This window comes from Macrotis lagotis, chromosome X (genome assembly GCF_037893015.1).
Source record: "Macrotis lagotis isolate mMagLag1 chromosome X, bilby.v1.9.chrom.fasta, whole genome shotgun sequence".
NCBI lineage: Eukaryota > Metazoa > Chordata > Mammalia > Peramelemorphia > Peramelidae > Macrotis > Macrotis lagotis.
Genome location: NC_133666.1, coordinates 383360367 through 383381262, shown reverse-complemented (window position 1 = coordinate 383381262; position 20896 = coordinate 383360367). Strand labels below are relative to the sequence as shown.

Here is a 20896-nt window from a genome sequence, read left to right as displayed (position 1 = left end):
AGGGGTTCGAATCCAGCCTCAAGACACTTGATACTAGCTGTGTGACCTTGGTAAATCCCTTAATCCTGATTACCTCTTATCCAGGACCATCTCCAGTCATCCTGATCCATATCTGACCACTGGACCCAGATGACTCTGGAGCAGAAAATGAAGCTAGTGGCTTAGCACAGCACTCCCTCACTCAAATCCAATTCATGTGTTTGTCATGATCTTTTTTCAAGAACAAAGGACAAATATCATCATCATGTTTTATTTGAAAGACCTTTCAGTTTGGACTCAGTTATTCCAGCACCACAGTTACATGGCTCCCCTTCCTGCACTTTCAGTTGAGCCAATATGGTCCTATCTCTGTTGCTTACACACTACAATCCCTAGCCCATCTCCACACTCTTGCACTGACTGCCTTTCATGTCTGGAATCCATTACCATATCCCTTCCACATTACAGAATCCCATATTTCCATCAACATATAATTCAATCATGGCATTGATGCTTTTTTAAGACAATACAGTCTTCTGCATATAGTAAGCCTTTAATAAATATTGAATTGATAGAACTATGGATTTACAATGTTTGGTTTTTACATGGTCCCTGAACATAATGACTTTATAATCTAAAAATGGGATAAGACCAACATTTAATCCCACAGAAAACATAAATCATGAATACATATGCAGAGGTGTGTATCCCTAGGCACAGGGATCAGCTGCTGAGTGAAACCAAGATTAATTTTCTGAATTGCTGGGGCTGAATAAATGTTTAGAATATATACTTTCACTACCCTGCTGGGATTTTTTAAATTTGCCATAAGATTTTTCAAAGTAGCAATCATTTGACTGAAAAACTTGACACAGATGTTCTATCTCCAATATACATCTTAAAATTTTATGGTGAGTATGATAACATAAAAAAAAGAAACAAACAAACCAAAAAAATCAACAACCCCTCCTAAATGGCTTACAATTTTTGACTTTGTAAGCCTTTAAAAATCTACTTTACAAAAATAAATGAATCCAGGACATTAAAATCCCCCCTCCCAAACATTGCCTTGAGATAAGCTTATTTCTGACAATAGAATATCAAAGGTCTATTGATTTTTGCTTAGCCTTCTTACTTCAGATCAAACAATGCACTTATTATTTCTCCTCTTTAAAAAGAAAACATATCCCCCAAAGGAAAATGAAGAAATAACTTTACACTTACAGCCTTTAATGGAAAGTTTCTCTGTAACACAAACAATGAAGAAAGTTTGCAGCTGTGGTGTAGATGATCTGAAATCACTGGGATGGTTTGTTTTGCAAACATACTAATTAGTATGACTTTAACTTTGCCCAATATCATCAAGCATCATTTACTGTTCGTGTTCAATAGACTTTTATGAATGCTACTATTGTTCTCAGGGTTTGATAAAAAAGATATTTTCCCTACCTATAGATTTTTTTTCAAATCCCACCCTTTAATTCTTCTAAGATTAGAATAATTTTTCCTTTTTTGTGTCCTTGAACTTCCTCCTCCTCAGTTTCAAATCTTCTGGTGCTTTGCTACCTGTCTATCTTTTCTTTTCAGTCATACTTCTCTTTCCTATTCTTAGTCAGCACTCTTTCCCAATGACTTGCCCAAGTCTGAAAAGCTGAGTATGGTGGCAGTTACTAGAGATCTAGAGGCAGGCTGGTTTTGCACTGATAGGAACACCCTGTAGACTAACTCTACACTAACTAACCGAAAGAGAGTGACAATGGTATTAGACTTGGAGTTGGAAAACATAGGTTCAAATCTAGAGTGATACTAATTATGTGGCACTGAGCAAGTAATTTTACCTTGCCGAGCCTCGGTTTCTTTATCTGCAAAATGGAAAAATGAGCATAAAATACCTGTATATCTACTTCACAGTGGTAATAAACCTTATAGTGTTATATGAATTATGAGATACTAATATCTATTATTAAAAAATTATAAGACTATCAAAACTTTTTAAAAAATAAGAAAACATCTATAAATCAATGGGGAGGGAAATGAGTATAATCAGGAGAACAATTTATACAACTATAGTAGCATAAAGGAAAACAACTTTAAAAGTCTTAAGCAATTTACTCAAGGCAATGAACAATTATGACTTCAGAACACTAACAATGAAGCATTCTTCTCATTTCTTAGAAAATATGTGATGGATTGGGAAGTGTAGAATGAGATTTTCACACTTGACTATATATTGTTATAAGGGAGGGCTTTTATTTGGAGGGAAGAGGTAGAGTGGGTGAATAATGTTGGTGATGCAAATAAAAAGGAGGAAGAAGAAAAATTATCAATGAAACATTTCAAAAGTAAATACTCAGAAGGAAGTTCAGGAAGGGGCACAGACAAGCAGGGCAGTTTTGCTCTTTATCCTATTAATTATCTACTTAAAAAACACAGTATATAAAGGATCATAAGTTTTAATTCTATTTTCTGTTTATTCTTTATTTACTGAAAAGTTGGTGTATGTTGTTAATAATTAAAAGAATAGATAATGGTCTGCCTTGAGATATAGCCAAACTATTGATATCATGACATTGATTTTAATCCCTCTGAGATATGCAGTGCCTTTCCAAAGCAGCACACATTTTTGAGAAAGCTATATATTATCAAAAAGTGATGTGTATGTGACTCACAAAGTCTCAGTTCTTCAACTGAGAACTCAGGCCAGCAGACTAAAGACAAAAAGGGACAGACTCTTGGACATTTGATCCTGCAACAAAGCTGAGGATGGAATATTTTCTGAACATATACCCCCATCTTGAGATATAACTTCTGTGAGGGTATCATATTTCAAATTGTTCCCAGGGATCTGAAGATCAAAGTCCCTGTCATCTCAATTCCTCCGTGTTAGTGAAACAACAAGCATTTACTATGTGTCAGTATTGTGTTAATTGCTGGGAATGTAAGGAAAAAATCTGATCTCTTCCTTAAAGGAATTGTCATTCTAATGGGGGAAACAACATGGAAATTAAGTATGAGTTATACAGTTCACATCCTGAATTATCATCTGTCTTCTGGATGTAGCACAGGCATGTCAATATATCCAAAACAATTCCTTATCTCTAATTATGTCCACTTCCACTCTCACCAACCTGTTTCTTTTTATTTTTATTGGAGGTATTACCATTCCCTTCATCACTGGGTTATTAGCCTTAGTAACCATTATTCTTTACTCTTTCTTCTCTCTTATACTTCTTATTCTATGACTGGCTGGGTTTTATAAGTTCAAATTCCTCAATACTATAATCCAACTATCCCTTCATCATCACTCACACAAAGGCCACACAGGTATGGGTATTCCATCATCTCTTGCTTGTAATACAATAACAAGACTGATCTTCTTACTTCCCTCTCTCTGTCCTTTACATAGCTGCCAAAATAGCCAAAATACCAAGGCACAAGTGTGACCAGATAACTATCTTATCCTAGACCTTTGGTATCATCCACCTAGGATAAAACACAAATGTCTACCTTGTGACTCTCAACCATTTCTCCAGCCATATTTCAACTGTTTTCTAAGAATTCTGTTCCATCCAAATTGGACTACTAGCAATTCCCTGAATAAAAGATTCAGATTCTGCATTTGTTCAAGTCAAAGCCATTATCTGGAATGCATTTCCTTCTCAACTCTCTCGGGTTTCTCTTTTTTTTTTTCCAAATTCAAATCCTTCGATACCTCTTTTGTGGTATCTTCCTTGCTCTATTTCCCACTTTACTAGCACTCTTTTCTCTCCTCAAAGTCTTCCTACTTGTCTCTTTTTGTATACATTGTATCACTCCCTGCCCCCCCCCCCCAGTAAGTTCTTTGAAAGCAAAGGATTTTTTTAAAAACTAGCAGGATGATGGAGATGACCCTAGATGCAGGGCAATCATGGTTAAGTGACTCCTCCAAGGTCATACAGCTAATAAGTGGCAAGTGTCTGAGGCTGGATTAGAACTCCTGTCCTCCTGACTCTGAGGCTAGTGCTTGTATCACTGCATCACCTAGTTGCCCTATATGTGTTGTATGAAAGGAGAAAAGGTTAGCACTACCCTTGATAAGGATGGTCCTAGTGGCCTTTACAACACAAAAATGGTTAAGGCATTGCCACCTACTCTGTGGCATCTAACCATGTTTCTAAATCATTATTGATTATAGAAATGCAAATTTAAACATATTAAGGTACCATTTCATACCTATCATATTGGCTAACATGGCAGAAAAAGAAAATAATAACTGTTGGAGAAAATATAGGGAAATGGGGACACTAATGTACTGTTGGTGAGTTGTGAACTGATCCAACCATTCTGGAGAGTAATTTGGAACTATGCCCAAAGGACTATAAAACCATGCATATACTTTGTCAGCAATATCACTTTTGTAAGCCAAAGAGATTTAAAAAAAAAAGGAAAAGGACCTGTACCAAAATATTTAAAGCAGCTCTTTTTGTGGTGGAAAAGAATTGGAATTTTTTTTTTAGGTTTTTGCAAGGCAATGGGGTTAAGCGGCTTGCCCAAAGCCACACAGCTAGATAATTATTGTGTCTGAGGCCATATTTGAACTCAGGTACTCCTGACTCCAGGGCCGGTGCTCTATCTACTACACCACCTAGCCGCCCCAAAGAACTGGAAATTGGGGGAATATCTATCAACAGGGAAATAGACGATGTTGTGGAATATGGATATGATGGGATAATGTTGTACTATAAGATAGAACAAGAAGGATGATTTCAGAAAAACCTGGAAAGATTTGCATGAATTGATGCAAAGTGAATTGAACAGGAGAACATTGTACATAGTAATAGCAATATTGCAAAATGATCAACTGTGAATGTCTTAACTATTCTGAGCAATACAATGTTCCAAGACAATTCCAAAGGATTCATGATGAAAAATGCTATCCACCTCCAGAGAAAGAACTGCTGGTCTCTGCCAATTGAAGCACAATGACTTTCACTTTCTTTTCTTTGTAGGGTTTTTATTTTAGTTTTTTTGGTCTTTGTTTTCTTTTACAACAGGACTAATATACTATATCAAATTACTTATCATCTCAGGAAGGGTGGAAAGGAGTGAGGGAAAGACTATGGAACTCAAAATTTTTTTTTAATGTTAAAAAGTATCTTATAAACAATAAGAAAAAATATTAAAAGAACATCCTACAGATTTAGAAAAACTTGTAAAGATTTATATGAACTGATAATGCTAACTGAAGTGAGCAGAGCCAAGAGAACATTGTATACAGTAAAAACAACATTGTGTGATAATCATCTATGATAGAATTATCTCTTCTCAGCAATACAGTGATCAAAGACAGTTCTAAAACTCTTGTGATGGAAGATGCTGTCCATCTCCAGAAAAAGAACTATGAAATCTGAATTCAGAACAAAGCATACAATTTTCACTTCTTAAAAATTTGGTTTGTCTTTCTCAAATTTTTTCTTTTGGTCTGATTCTTCTTTCACAATAGGTCTAATATGGAAATGTGCTTTACTTGATTATACATGTATAGACCATATCAGATTGCTAGCTATCTTGAGGAAGGGGAGTAGAGAGAAAAGGGGGAAGGACAAAGATTTGAAATTCAAAATTTTATAAAAATGAATGTTGAAAATTATCTTTACATATAATTGGAAAAAATAAAACACTATTAAGATAAAAAATAAAATAAAAAGAGCCTCCTAACTTACTTCCCTGACTCATGTAATCCTGACTTTAACTTTGGTTAGATTAATCTTGCTAAAATATCATTTTCACCATGTCAGTTACTGCTCAGTCATTTAGAATAGATAAACATCTATCACTTTCTAACAATTCAAGTCTAAACTCATTATATATATATGTATATATATATATACATATATATATATATTCAAAACCCTGTACTTTATTTCACTGCATCTTTCACTTCTCAAAACATATCAATCAGACAATTAAATTGGGCTAGTATTCACAGTATTTCTGAACAAAGTCATTTCCCATCCTTGTGTTTTGACTGATATTCTCCGTACAATGTTCTCAAATTACCTAGGGTTAATTTAGCCTTGTTGTTGCTATCATATATATATGGCATTTCATTATTTTGTTTTACATTTCTTAATTTCATGTATTTGTCTCTCTATCCCAACTAGATATTCCAAGAAAATCAATGTCTTATTTTTTTGTTTTACTCCAGAGTACTTCTTAGAACAATGTTGAGAATTCAGTAAAAGTTCAATAATTCTTAGTTAAATTTAATTTAAGATGGACAAAACTGTCTTAATGAATATTTTTATGTTTTACCATATTTATACAAATTGATTATGTACTACAACATTATGTTCAACAATAAGTGCAGAAAAGCAGATCAATTAAATATACCTTGTATGACTATAATGGAATAAAATGATTGTGGGAAACATGAACAAAATATGCAGGTAAGAAAGACATTGGCATCTTACATATAATCGGTAAAAAGAAAAATCATAATACTAATTATATTAAAGAGAATTATGAGATAACAAGCCAAAAATAGAAGAAAATTCATATTAAAAATCACGATTTTATCAACAAATGCAAAAAAAGCCTGAGATAAAAATAAAGCACTAATTTATGTTTAAAAGGCAAAAAGTATAGAAATGAAAAGCTTTTTCCTTACTACTATCAAAGTATTTATTTGAAATCAAGAGTTAATATTTATAGCATGGAGCAGCTAGGTGGCACCAGCCCTGGGGTCAGAAGTACCTGAGTTCAAATTTAGTCTCAGACACTTAATAATTATTACCTAGCTGTGTGGCCTTGGGCAAGCCACTTAACCCCATTGCCTTGAAAAAACCTAAAAAAAAAACCCAACAAATATTTGTAGCAGAAAAACATTGGACATGCCAAAAGGTCAGGAGTAAAGCAAAAATGCTAACCATTTCTATTATTATTAGGCATGGTACTAGAAATACCTGCTATAGAAATAATTAGAAAAATTCAGAGAATAAAAATAAGCAAAAGAGGAGGAAAACTGTAAGAAATACGACAACTCAATAAACCCTAAAGAAGACAAACACACACACACACACACACACAAACACAGAATATCTTTAAGAATTAGAAAGATCTAAAATAAACCAAAAACTAACAAAAAGTAATTCATCAAAATTTGTATGTGCTACTAATAAGAGATAGGAGGAAAGGAAAGTCAGAGAAATTCCATTTGACATTTTAAAAAATATTAAATATTAATGATTAGCCTCTTTCCTTATCTATGGGAAAACAACTATAAAACAATCTTCACAGATACAAAGGAAGTTCTAAATAATTTGGGAAATATTCAGTTTTTATAACTTGGTCTTAGCACTCTTCCAATCAAAAAGTCTGCTTTATAGAATACTTAAGCAAATAATCACAAAGTTTACTACTCCATATGAACTTTGTGATTTTGATGTTTTAAGTCAAGAATGGCAAAAGAATAGTGAAACAATTAGTAATAAAGGGTTCTTAGCATTTCTTGTTGTTATTCAGTCATATCTGACTCTTCTCCACCCTATGGGTTTTCTTGGCAGGCATACTGGAGTGGTTTGCTATTTCTTTCTCCAGATCATTTTTCAGATGAGAAAACTGATGTAAATAGCGTTAAGTGACCTGCCCGGGGTCACATAACTAGCAAGTATCTAAGACCAGATTTGAACTCATCAAATAAGTTTTCATGACTCCAGACCCTACACAGTGCCACATAGTTACCCTAGGCTTAGCATTGTCATATTTCAAATCACATTTCAAAATTAATAACTACTAGAACTATATTTTACTTGTTGAAAAATTAGCAAATTAGTGGAAGAAATTAGATAAGGAATACCCAGAAGAAAATGTGCAGAGCAATCCAGAGTTTTATAAGTCCTGGACAAATAACTAAAGAAGAGTCCCTTACTTCAGCAAACATGCTGGGGGTGAGGGTGGAGGGGAAGAAAATGACTTGGAAGAAAGTAGTTTTAGCTAGGCATATTAAAGGACAGTAAGTGGTACAGTAGGATAGGACTCCAGGCCTGGAGTCAAAAAGATTTGAGTTCAACATGACCCTGGGCATTTAACTCTATTTTCATCAGTTTCCTCATCTATAAAATGAGTTGGAGAAATGGTAAACCAGTATCTTTGCCAAGACTCCAAATGGGATTATAAATAGTTAGACACAACTAAAAATGACTGAACAACAAGAAGTATCTTAAAGAATATAACCCAATAAATTCCAAATGAAAAAATTACCTAAATGCAAACATCATGCAATTTTAAAAATAGAGGGAAATGAAAGATAACAAAAATTTATAACCAAATACGGGATGGAAGAAGTGATGTAAATTTGGAAAGATTGTGCCAAAGAAAATCAATGCTGATAGAATTAGGAAAAAGGTACAACATAGAAAAAAAATCTTTGAATTAAAAATCTCTGATAAAAATTTGACATTCCAACTATTGAGAGCATTGCTAAAACTCCATAAGATTAAGAGTTATTTCTCCAAAAATAAATGGTCTAAGGATTGGGATAGTTTTCAAAACAAGAAAAGCAAGCTATTCACAGCAATCTGAAAAATGAATCAAAATCAGTATTTTTTATTTTATATTTATTTATTCTCTTTTTTGTACAAGTAATTTTTTATACATTAATAAAATATTCTTGTTTAAGAGTAAACAGAATACCCCCCACACACAAAATATAGACTCACTTGAGCAATAAAGGGGAGAGAAAAAAATTAAAATTAAAAAAAAATAATAGTAATAATTGTAAGTATGGCCAGGTGGCGTGCAATGGACAGAGCTCTAGCCCTGGAGCCAGGAGCACCCGAGCCCATATCTGGCCCCATACACCCAACAATCACTCAGCCATGTGTCATGCAAGCCACCCCAACCCCACTGCCCTGCAAAAAAACAAAAAAAAAAAAAGACCCAAAATAAAATAAAATAGTAGGGGTGGCTGGATGGCGGACAGAGCATTGGCCCTTGAGCCAAGAGCACCCAGGTCCAATTCTGGCCTCAGACACCCAAAGGTCACACTGCTATGTGGCTCCAGGCAGGCCACCCAGCCCCATTTGCTCCACACCCCCCCCAAATAATAATAATAAAAAATGTGCTTCAGTCTTTGTTCCAATACCAACAGCTCTGTGACGGGTGGATCACATTCTTTATGATAAGTCCATCGCAAAAGTTACTTCCATATTTTTCCACTGTTGCCATTGCTGATTGCAACTCCCTCCTTTCGTATTTCTCCACTACCATGTACTATATTTTCTCTCTCCTTTTACTCTGACTCTGCTGTAGGGTATCTGAGTGGCACAGCAGACAGATCCCCAGCTCTGGGGCCAAGAGGCCCTGAGTCCCTATACCACCCCTTAGGCCCAGCATCCACCTTGGCCCTATGGTCCTGGGCAGGCCTTCCAATCCCAGCCCCTTGCTAGAAGTAAAAAGGAAAATGTGTTATATCTGACCACTCTCCCACCATGGTCCATCCTCTCCTCCATCACTCACATCACCCTCCCTTCCCCCTGTCCCCCTCTCCTTCTTACTCCAGATGCCTACCCCATTGAGTATATATGCTGTTTCCTCTCCTAGCCACCTCTGATGAGAGCGAAGATTCCCTCATTCCCCCTTGCCTTCCCCCCTTCCATATCATTGCAATAGCTCATTGTAATAAAGAAAAAACTTATATGAGATATCTTGGCCTATTCCCCCTCTCCTTTTTCTTTCTTCCATCACATTTCCCTTTTTTTTCTATTGACTCCATTTTTACATTTATCTTCAAATTCAGCTTTCTCCTGTGATTCAACTATAAAAGCTCCCTCTACCTGCTCTATTAACTGAGAAGGTTCATATGAGTATTATCAGTGTCATTTTTCTATACAGGAATACATGCAGTTCATCATCATTAAGTCCCTCATATTTTCCCCCCCTCTCCTCCAACCTCCATGCTTCACCTGAGTCCTGTATCTGAAGATCAAACCTTCTGTTCAGCTCTGGCCATTCAAACAGGAACATTTGAAATTCCCCTGGTTCATTGAAAGTCCATCTTTTTCCCTGGAAGAGGACATTCAGCCTTGCTGGGTAGTTCATTCTTGGCTGCATTCTAAACTCTTTTGCCTTCCAGTATATTGCATTCCAAGCCCTACAAGCTTCCAATGTAGCTGCCGCTAAGTCCTGTGTGATCCTGACTGCAGCTCCACGGCATTGGAATTGTGTCCTTCTGGCTGCTTGTAACATTTTCTCTTTGACTTATGAGTTCTGGAACTTGGCTATAATATTCCTGGGGGTTGGTTTTTGGGGATCTCTTTCTCAGGGGGATCGGTGGATTCTCTCCATTTCTATTTTGCCCTCTGCTTCTAGGATATCAGGGCAATTTTCCTGTAGTAATTCTTTGAAAATGATGTCAAGGCTCTTTTCCTGATCATGACTTTCAGGTATTCCAATAATTTTCAAATTATCTTTCCTAAGTCTATTTTCCATATCAGTTGTTTTTTCAATGAGATGTTTCACATTTTCTTCTAATTTTTCATTTTTTTGGTTTTGAAGTAATGAATCCTAGTTTCTCGTAAATTCATCAATCTCCCTGAGTTCCATTCTTTGTCTGAAGGATTTGTTCTCCTCAGAGAGTTTTCTTATCTCTTTTTCCATCTGGTCAATTTTGCTTTTTAAAGCATTCTTCTCCTCAATAACTTTTTGAACTGTTTTATCCATTTGACCTAAGCTGGTTTTTAGCATGCTATTTTCTTCAGCATTTTTTTTTGGATTTCCTTGACTGGGCTGCTGATTTCATTTTCATGTTTTTCCTGCATCTCTTTCCTTTCTTTTCCCAGTTTTTCTTCTAACTCCCTCATTTGATTTTCAAAGTCTTTTTTTGAGCTCTGTCATAGCCTGAGCCCAATTTCTGTTTTTCTTGGAGTCTTTAGATACAGGAGCTTGTGTTTCCTTATCTTCAGACTGAGTGTTTTGATCCTTCTTGGGCTCATATGCAAAATATTTCTCAATGGTGTTCCTCTTTTTTCTCTGCTTGCTCATTTTCCCAGCCTGGGCCTGGTTTTGGGGTGCTTCCTGAGCTTTTGGGACGCTCCCACAAGGATCTCAGTGTGTGAGGCTCTGTCCTCCCTCCTGGTCTGTGAATGACTATATACGCACCCCTCTGCCACAGGGCTGAGGTGGGGGGGGCCCTGCTGTTCTATGGGGGGGCCTAGACTGGGATCAGGATCTGAATGTGTTTAGAGCCCCAGAGTCCTGTTCCAGGGGCAGAGGACAGAGCTCTGCAGTCTCTCTTCACTCCCCTCCCTCAGCTCAATGGGCTCATGCCCTGGGGGCTCCTGCTTACCAGCTCCGCCTGCTTCTGTCCTTGGATCTGGGCTGCAGAAAGACCACTTGGCTGGCTGTGTCCCCTGAGGGCTGGCTCTCACGTGCTCACTCTAGCAAAGGTCCCCCACTGCTCCCACAATTTGTGCCCGGTGCTCCCCAGGGCGTAGCTCAGGAGATTCCCCTGCTGCTGTGAGCTGAGGCTCCCAGCGTCCTGGGGCTGCCTCCAGGAGGCTGAAGTTCTTTTGCTCTGGCGGGCCGCCTCTCCAATCCCGGGGAGCAGAGCCTTTCTGCTCTTTTCCAGGTTATCTTGAGTAGGAGAACTGCCTCACTGGGTCCCTCTGTGGGTTCTGTCTCTCAAAAGTTTAGTTAGAGTCCTTAGCTTATGAGTTTTATGAGAGAGCTTCTAAGAGAGGCTGCTCTCTTGTCGCCATCTTGCCTCCGCCCCCCCCCCCCAAATCAGTATTACAGAAAGGAAAATAAAATAATTTAAGCATCCTTTCACACTCTCAACAAATAACAAAATATGTGGGGAAATGAGGAAATTGTAATCTCAGCTGATAGACCTGTCAATTGGTCCAACCATTCTGAAAAACAATTTGGAATTATGTAAAAAAAAATATTGAACTGTTTGTATCTTTTGACCCATGCCTACTAATAGGTTTATAGCCTAAGACAGGTTAATTTTAGCAAAAAATATTTTTAATAGCATGACTGTTATTGGGGATATAAATGCATTGAATGAAAGACTTCTACTTGCAGAGAGTGTAAATTCTAATGGGGGAAAAATCAATGAGAACCTATTAAAGGGAAACACCAGCAAGTTCTGTTAGTGTAAATCTCACAATCACTCTCTTAACATCATTTCTCCCGTGGCTGCTCTCTTGAATTTCACCCATGTATCCAGAAACTCATCTTTCTCTCTTAGATTGAATCAACCATGAAACTCATCTATCTTCTAATCCTGAGTATTATACTTTAATAGGTCTTAATTCCTAAAGACAAGTCACCATCATGAGGTTATATACAAATTCTCCCAAAGTCATAAGAGTAACCTTGTTGTGGGAAAATATACTCCCCTTACTCATCACTATACACAGTAACCCCCACTGGTGTTCTTTTCACAAATCCATCCTTATATAGCACATTGGATCACATACATAATCATTTACTTAATCAGGTGAAAAGAAGAATAATTAATATAACAAATATTCATATAAGGTAGATGCAGAAATAATAGATGCATCAAAGTTCATAGACACCTGGATCATCCTTTTCCACCAAGTACTAGTCTCTCTGGAAAGGAGCGGGCACACACTTAAATCTGGTTGGGGAAAGACAAGAATGAGGAAATCTACTTGCTTAGGGAATGTCCAACTCTAACTATAAACATCAGTGTTCTCATTCTTCTCAGTAACTTTTCACAAAAGTTCCTTGATGAATGTGGAGTCTGTCTTTAATAGATGCTTCGGATTCTCAGCTGAGTAGATCCATGCTGAGTTCTGGGCACAAAGTCTCAATCAAACTGGTGGATGAACTAAAGTGATTTCTTTGACTCTTTGCTTCTATACTCTATTCAACTTAGCTTTCTCCTTAGTTACAAGTGCTTAAGCTATCATTTTCATCTGCAGTTAGCTGATGTCTTCAGATGAAATAGCAATACACTTTTTTTAAGGGAAAAAAACCTTTATCCTAAAGTTGACAAATATCTTACTAATTCAACTCCCTTGCAGGATTTCTTCTCTTTCTTCATTTCTCAGCAATAATAGATGAAAATGCAGAGAACTATCTTCTGTTTTCTCTCCATTTTTCTTTTCATAAAATATTCACTCTTCTTCCTCTCAGTAGTAGGTTGCAGTAGAGCTCATCCTAGATTCTCACTGACTAACTGATATGCCCAGCAACAAGTGATAGTACAAAGAGCTAGTAAAGGTCTCTTTTTAAAAACAGTCTGAAATTTCTTTTCTCTCCAGCTGACTGTGGAGGAGAAAGAAAGGCATGTGACTTTGTACAGCTCTCCTCACTTGTATCCAATTCACCTGCATGTCCTGCATCACATTATGGTCCTCTTGAAGAACAAAAGACAAACATCAATCTCTCATGTCATTTTTTTTATTGTTTTTGCTAAGCAATGGGTTAAAGTGACTTGCTCAAAGTCACACAGCTAGTAAGCTTCAATTGTCTGGGCTGGATTTGAACTTAGATCATCCTGACTCCAGGGCCAGTGCTCCTTCCAATGCATCACCTCTTTTGCCCCTCTCATATCATTTTAAGTTCAGTTTCTGAATCTTCTCTGTGAATGACCCCTTACTAGATTAAAATTCATAATCAAATTCTCATTTCTATCTATAATAAACACAGAATGATCATAATGTCATATTTTTCCACTTACCAAGTTTTTTATTTTTCAAATGCAAATCAATGAAGCACTGACTCTGCATCTTATCATCATTCCAATATGCTATAATTTATCATTAAAATGAGCAACTGCTGTTTCAGAATAATGCTGAGTCAACTTAATTTTAGTAACTGCTTCTCTTAGAATCTGAGCAGAGCTATGTTTGTAAAGACAAAGGAACTGTCGAGGCAAACAACCCAGCAACTGTCGAGGCAAACAACCCAGCAAGTGTTTTCTCATACTCATGCCTCAGATAAGTGAACCATCAAGGTCATTCCCTCAAAGAGTTCATAATTTATTTAATTATATTCAAAATAAATACAAAGAGAATAAATACAAAGTAGCTAAATACAAGGTGTTTTGAGAGGTGGGGGAACTTGTAATTGAGAGAATCAAGAAAGGTTTCATATAGAAGATGATGCTTGAACTGTTATCTTGAAAGAAAAGCCATCTTGATTCTATGAGCTGAATGTCAAAAAAGAAGTACAATTCAGGCATGGGAGACAGTGTAATGGAATAGAGATGGGAAAGAATGGAAAAATGACATATACTATCAATCACAATCATCTATTAAGTAACTTTACTTAACTGGAGCGCAGTTGAGGAGAGTTGTTGCATGTCTGATCATACGTTTTTATTCAAAAATTATATCAATAAAAATAAAGTAACAAAAATTGGATATGGAAAATGATGACTGTTGGGCAGAATTAGGACTAAGGGTAAGTAAGGTAGAAAGCAATCTAGCATGCAACACAGGAGTGTGCTACAGTGGAGTTTTTATTTTTTAAAATAAATTCATTTCAATGCCTGAACATTCTGTTCAGGACACATAGGTTGTTGCTGTTATTATGTCAATCTGCATGTTTTGCATGAATAGTTCAAAGACTTCAAATGAGCAGGAACACTCACTTTGCAAACTTCAAATTGTCAAACTTCAAATGGATTTGGGGAAGGCCTGTAGGAAGATACTTTGGACTTTTGAAAGTTGATTATCTTAGAATCCCTCCGAACATTCCATGGAGCTTAGAGACACAAAATTCTCCTAATCAATAGAATAGCATCACTGTATCACCTCTGTCCCCCCACATACACCTAACTCACTAACCCATCAGAAATCCTGGTATACTCAGACTTCTTGTCTCTTCCTTAAGGATATGATTTCTCTCTCATCACACTCAATTTGGATCAATGTACAACATGGAAACAAAGTAAAGACTGGCAGATTGCTTTCCGTGGGTGGGTGGGGGGGATAAGATTGAGGGAAAAATTGTAAAACTCAAACAATATCTTTAATAAAAAAATTAAAAAAAAAGAAATCCTGGTATAGATTAGCCAGGAGAGGTCTAGAGCAAAGCACAGAAGCAGAGTCAAGGGCAGGAACCTACCCTCTGGAGCTTAAGGACAGTTCCATCACTGCATATCTGAGTATTGCATTGCCCAAGTCTGACCAAGTCCCAGTATTCCCAGAGCCTTGGCTGGAAGAGAAGGACTTTGAGATTTTGTTCTGGGTGGTCCAGCATGACAGAAAACACTAGGGCAAGGCTGGAGTCTTCCCCAAAGAGCTGTAGACAGCCTAAATACAGTCCACAGGAGAGCAGCCTCAGAGTTCAGTTTGGATGCTCACACAGCTCTCTAGAAAATAAAGCCTTAGGCAAGTTGTGAACCTGAACCCAGCAATTAGCCTGACTGGGAGAGCAGCTTCAGGGCATTCCATGCTGAGTCTATCAAAGAGCCAAGTCTGGGCAAAATCCAGACCAAATATCTAAGTAACATCTGAGAGCAGTATCTGATGCCTATGGTGGGAACCCAGCAGTAGCGTAACCCCTGAGCCCAGAATGGGGGAAGAAGCCCATTCAGATCCTAAAGGGAGGAGAGCTCCTGGAGTTGGGGCGGGGGAACTCTGAAAAAAGTCCACTGTAACAGCACCGGAGTCCGTTAAAAAGGAGGGCTGGTCTGGGCCACTGTACTCAGCATGGCCAGGCCAGGCCCACACTATTTATTATGGAGCTTAAACATAGCTCAAGAACTCCTCCTTCTCTATCCTCAACTACAAGAGCAAACCAAAGAAAACTCCAACCACTGCGAGGAGATATTTTGGTTTGAGATATGCCCAAGGTGTTAAAAGCTCAAAGAGGATAGGAACTCTAAAATCTTGGTAAAGTCTTTAGGAAAAAAAAATGCCCCAGGCACAGGCTGAAAGAGTCCCTGCAGGAAATAAAACAAGATACAGAATGCTAAAGCCAGATAGAAAAGAATGGTAATGAAAACTGACTCCTTAGACCAGACAGGGAAAATATTACCCCCCCCCAAACTGAATGCCCTGAAAATCAGAATGGACCAGAGAAAAAAGGACTTAAAATACAATAAGAAATATCAAAAACTTATTTTAGAAAAACTAAAACAATAAGACAATCTAAGAGGTATATCAGAAACTACAAGAATTATCAGACTATCTAAAAACTATGATTAGGAAAAAAATTCTGTAAATTCTATTTTAGGAAATTACAAATGAAAATTACTCAGACTTCTTAGAACTAGAAAGCAAAGTAAAAATAGAAAGAATCCACTAGCAAACCTGGCAAATCCCTTGGCTTGTTTCTGACCCTGGCTCATAACTGTCCCTCATTGCATTCTTTATGTGGATAACTTCCACAGGCATTTCTGGGACGAGCTGTTTTCAGATGAATGCTACCACGATTGTACTAGACCTCCACCAATAGAGATAAACAAGAAGAAGCACGGCTTAGAGGTGAGAACCTCAAGAGACCCCACTTCAAATTTTGCCTCCGATACATATTGACTGAGACATTGGGAAGTAGCTTAACCTTTCAGTGCTCATAGGCAGCTCTCTCACTATTAATTGAAAGAAGATGCCAATCCACACTAGTGGAGGAAACTCACCTCTAGAAGGTCCCCACATTCATGAAACCACAGATCTGGTAAAAAATAAAAAGAGGGGACAACTTCTATTGAGACAGTAACAGAGTTGTCTCCTCTGAATCAGCCTGTAGGAGTCTCACCTGCTTTTTGGACTAAGTTCTTTACTGCATGAAGGTGGCTAAGTGATAACATCATTATCTCTTCCACTCCCTTCCTCTTGGACCTTGAAGACTTCCCTTCTGCCCCATGGCAGTTTCATATGCAAATAAAATGTAAAAGGTATCCAGACACTGTTCTCTCATATATGTAATCTAAAGTTTTCTCAAAATCAAGTAATGACTCATACTTATATAACACGTACAAAGCACTTTTAATGTAACACTTATCAGATAGGTGAACTTATGATAAATGACCTGACTAAACTAGCCCTAAGCAGATGGCATACTATCTAAGTAAAAGAAATTCATCTAAAATCCTGTTCATGTTTTCTCCACAAACCATCATCCTTTCCCAAATTCCCCATTGTCAAAAATATAGGAGTCACCCTTCTACTGAAGAAGATTCCAGTTTGGTCATAGACACCCTGAGTTTAGGAAATAAATTAGTTTAAAAGAATTAGGAAGTTGAGTGTTGTCTATTATGGAGATATATAAAACTCAAACCGCTGAAAGGAAATCTGATTGTGTTCATATAATTCTAACATTCACTCAAACAGAACTGTGATCTCACAAATGTGATTATTTCCTTCAAAGAATACATTCCCATCTATATTTTCTCATCCTTGGCAACTTGTTTGCCTGTCCTCCTCCAAAACAGCTCTCCCAATGTCCTGAGGTTCTTCCCTTCCACCTCTTGATGAGCTTGAGATAATCACTATCAAGGGAGAAATAGAAATTAATATGAAACCAAATACTGAGTTAGATTCCTGATACTGGAACCTGATTTCTATTGCTTTTCTCTTGGGTTTTCATTACTTGCCTAGAGGTGAATGGATCAAAAGAACAGTATTCACACAAAGTTCATGCAGTGAATGAGAGTAATCATACAGCCTTACTCTAAATAGGGCTGTTCAACCTTACTTTTAAAAGTTTTTATTGAAACAAGAGACAATATATTTTGATTTGCCATTTTACTGAGAACTCTGTGGCTACTCAGCTTCATTTACTAGAACATTTAGTAAACTCACAGGCAGGCCACATGAAATCACAGGTCGCATTTTGGACAGCCCTGCAATATAGTGGAATCTCTTTTAAAGCTATAAAACTGGGAGGTAAGGTTTACTAATTCTACTACAGCTTAGTAATGGCCCATCAGTCTTTTATTTAATTCAGTAAACATTTATTAAATGTTTACTATAGTATACAAGAAACTTCTCAAAAATAGGAATGGAAAAATTAAAAATAATATAGTCTTTGCATTCAAGGGATGCATAACATAATGGAGAATTTACTAAAATTTAGAGACAGATGAAGATCAAATTTAGACTCCACTAAAAGTGAACTGAGCAAAATGAAGGGTTAGATTAACAGACATCTAAGGTTCTTTGCATGTCTAAGTCTCTCTCTCTCTCTCTCTCTCTCTCTCTCTCTATATATATATATATATATATATATATATATATATATATATACACATACACACAAACACACACAACATATAATGTGAGAAGGGCATAGAGAATAGCTTAAAGAACCAAGGAGCATATCTATAAGAGGATCAAATAGTTGGGGAGAGCAGGAAAGCCTTCCAAGAGGACGGAAATAATCATCTGAGATGGACTTAGGAGGGAAGAATTTTAAAATTATATTTTGCTTTCTCATTTTGATATCATCTTCATTTCTAAATCTCCTCTCCTCTTCCCTTACCTAGTAGGCCATATCTTAAAAGAAAGATTTTTAAAAAAGAAAAACCATATAAGCATATCTGACATTAAATATAATATTCTATGTCCATAGTCCCCTATGAGTGCAAAGAAAAGAAGGATGTCCCTTTTCTCAACTCTTCTCAGTGGGGAGAGTTGGTCATTATAATTATGTAACTTCCAGAGATTTTTTTCCTACTTAACATTACTGTAATCATCAAGCATGCTTTTTAAGTTCTATTTACTTTATATCATCAGTACAGACAAATCTTCCCATAGTTGTCTTAATTCTTCATATTCATCTCTTCTTGTGTCAGTCATATTCCAATACATTCATGAACCACTAAATTAGTGATTTTTAAATTGATGGGTATACATAGGCATACATAGTTTGCTCCCAGTTCTTTGCAATCACAAAAAACGTGCTGCCATGAATATTTTGGAATATATGGCATCTTTCTATCTTTAACTTTTTTGCAGCTGGGTGTCTGATCTGGAGTCAGGAAAACCTAAGTTCAAATCTGGCCTTAGACACCTATTACCTGTGACACTGAGTAAATCACTTAACTAACTTAACCAGTCTACCTGAGTTTTTTATTAATAGAGATTATAATAGTACCTACTTCCCAAGGTTGTGATGAAAATCAGATGAGAGAATTATAATGTGCTTAGCATAGAAAGCACTATATAAATGTTAATTATTATTATTATTGCTGTTGATTGTTATTTGACCCTCTCTGGGTCAAAGAGGAGAGCCATTTTGTCTTCTTGGAGGAAAGAATTTCAACAGACAGAAGAGAGTTTGCTGTGAATATAAGAGATGGTGTACATAAATATATGGCAACAGAAGAGAAAAGGATCCAACTGGGGAACAGCTAGTAATCTGAATTTTCCTCACACAGACTGAATAAAAGGAAGTACTGTGAAATAAAAGTAGAGATGTGGTTTGGAATCACATTATGGAGGACTTTAAGATACAGTTTTATTATTTTGCTTTTTATTTTTTGGCATGCATTTAGATATCAGGGTAACAGAGCTTAACCCATAGCAAACTGAATAGATTTTTTTAACAAGCTGGATAAGAACAGACCATTACAGTATTTTGGTAGAAGGAGGGGGATGAGGAATGTAAGACAGAACTTTTTTTTTTTTTTTTGCTTCAGGAAGTGGCATGGATGATTCAGGATGTCTCACTATTCTTCCCTCTTGAGTCAGGTCTGAACTGGTGTATTGACATGGTAGGGGGTTAGTGCTCTCTCTTCCAGATGAATCAATTGATCTTAAGGTTGTGGAGTATCTCTTTTGTTCATCATTAACAGCAATTCTTAAAGAGTACACAAAACAGGAAGGCTACAGGCTAACAACAAATCCCCAGACTAAAAGGAATTAACATATTGAAGAGGACAACAAATGTACAATAATACTTCACCAAGCCTACTTAAAAAGAGTTTACTTCCGTTTTGCCACTTTTAAAGGAAAGGAAATGTGTTTCCCCATATCCTTCACAATTATGCTCTGGGATAAGAAGCAAATTAAAAAAAAAACCTGCTCCTGTTCTTGGGATCACAAAGATAAAGTGAGACATGAAGAATTTGACCCTTCACTAAGATAACTATTAAGATAATGGAAAATAGCACCTGAGAAGAAAAGGTTAAGGTACAGGGATGATTATGTCCAGAAAATGGGGAAATTGTTGGACAATTAATAAATTTCAATCATATAAACAATTAAAATACAAAATTTGTAGAACTAGAAAGAAGCTCAAATGATATCTAGTCAAACCCTTTCAGGAATGAGGAAATTGAGACACTGAAAGGTTAAATGACTACCTAGTCATACAAGTGGTATCAGAGATGAGATCTGAACCCAGCTCCAAGTTGGGAACAGTGGTCAATTATCTATGGCACAGAAGACACAGTCTTCAAAGAATTTGTAATCTGAGGGAAGATATAATATGAAATTTTTGTTGTTCAGTCATTTATCACACACGTCTGACTCTACCTGGTCCCATTTGGTGTTTCCCTGCCAAAGATACAGGAGTGGTTTGTGCCATTTCCTTCTCCAACTCTAATAAATGAATGAAGAAACTGAAGCAAACAGGGTTAACTGATTTGCCAAGGATAACATAGCTAGGAAATGTCTGAAACCACATTTGAACTCAGGACTTTAAACTCTATACTTTATCCATACTATGTCATCTAGCTGCCTACCTAGAAATAGTAAATCATAAACAAGACATGCATAAGAGAGGGTTTTAAAGTCCTCTGAGGAATCAGAGAAGGGAAAGCTGGAGGGCACCACCCAGGAAGCCTTCCAGACTTAATAGAATTACAAACAATGGATTGGGACATAGATTGGGTCATAGAGGGAGAGTGTTGTTCTCTCCTACAGTTATTTAAAAATAGTTTCACTTAAATATGATTTTTGCCATCCTTGTAGCAAGAGCAAGAATAAAGGGAAGATGGGGGAATAGA

The 20896-nt window shown here is 36.8% G+C and overlaps 1 protein-coding gene and 1 non-coding gene across 2 annotated transcripts in view; one reads left to right on the top strand and one right to left on the bottom strand.

Moving 5' to 3' along the window:
- Window positions 1–20896, bottom strand: part of TNFRSF11A (TNF receptor superfamily member 11a) — a 123687-nt gene that overhangs the window by 88836 nt on the left and 13955 nt on the right. The window lies entirely within an intron of this gene.
- LOC141503839 (U6atac minor spliceosomal RNA) lies at window positions 4015–4136 on the top strand. The gene has a single exon (XR_012473139.1). It is a non-coding gene; the product is annotated as a U6atac minor spliceosomal RNA (small nuclear RNA).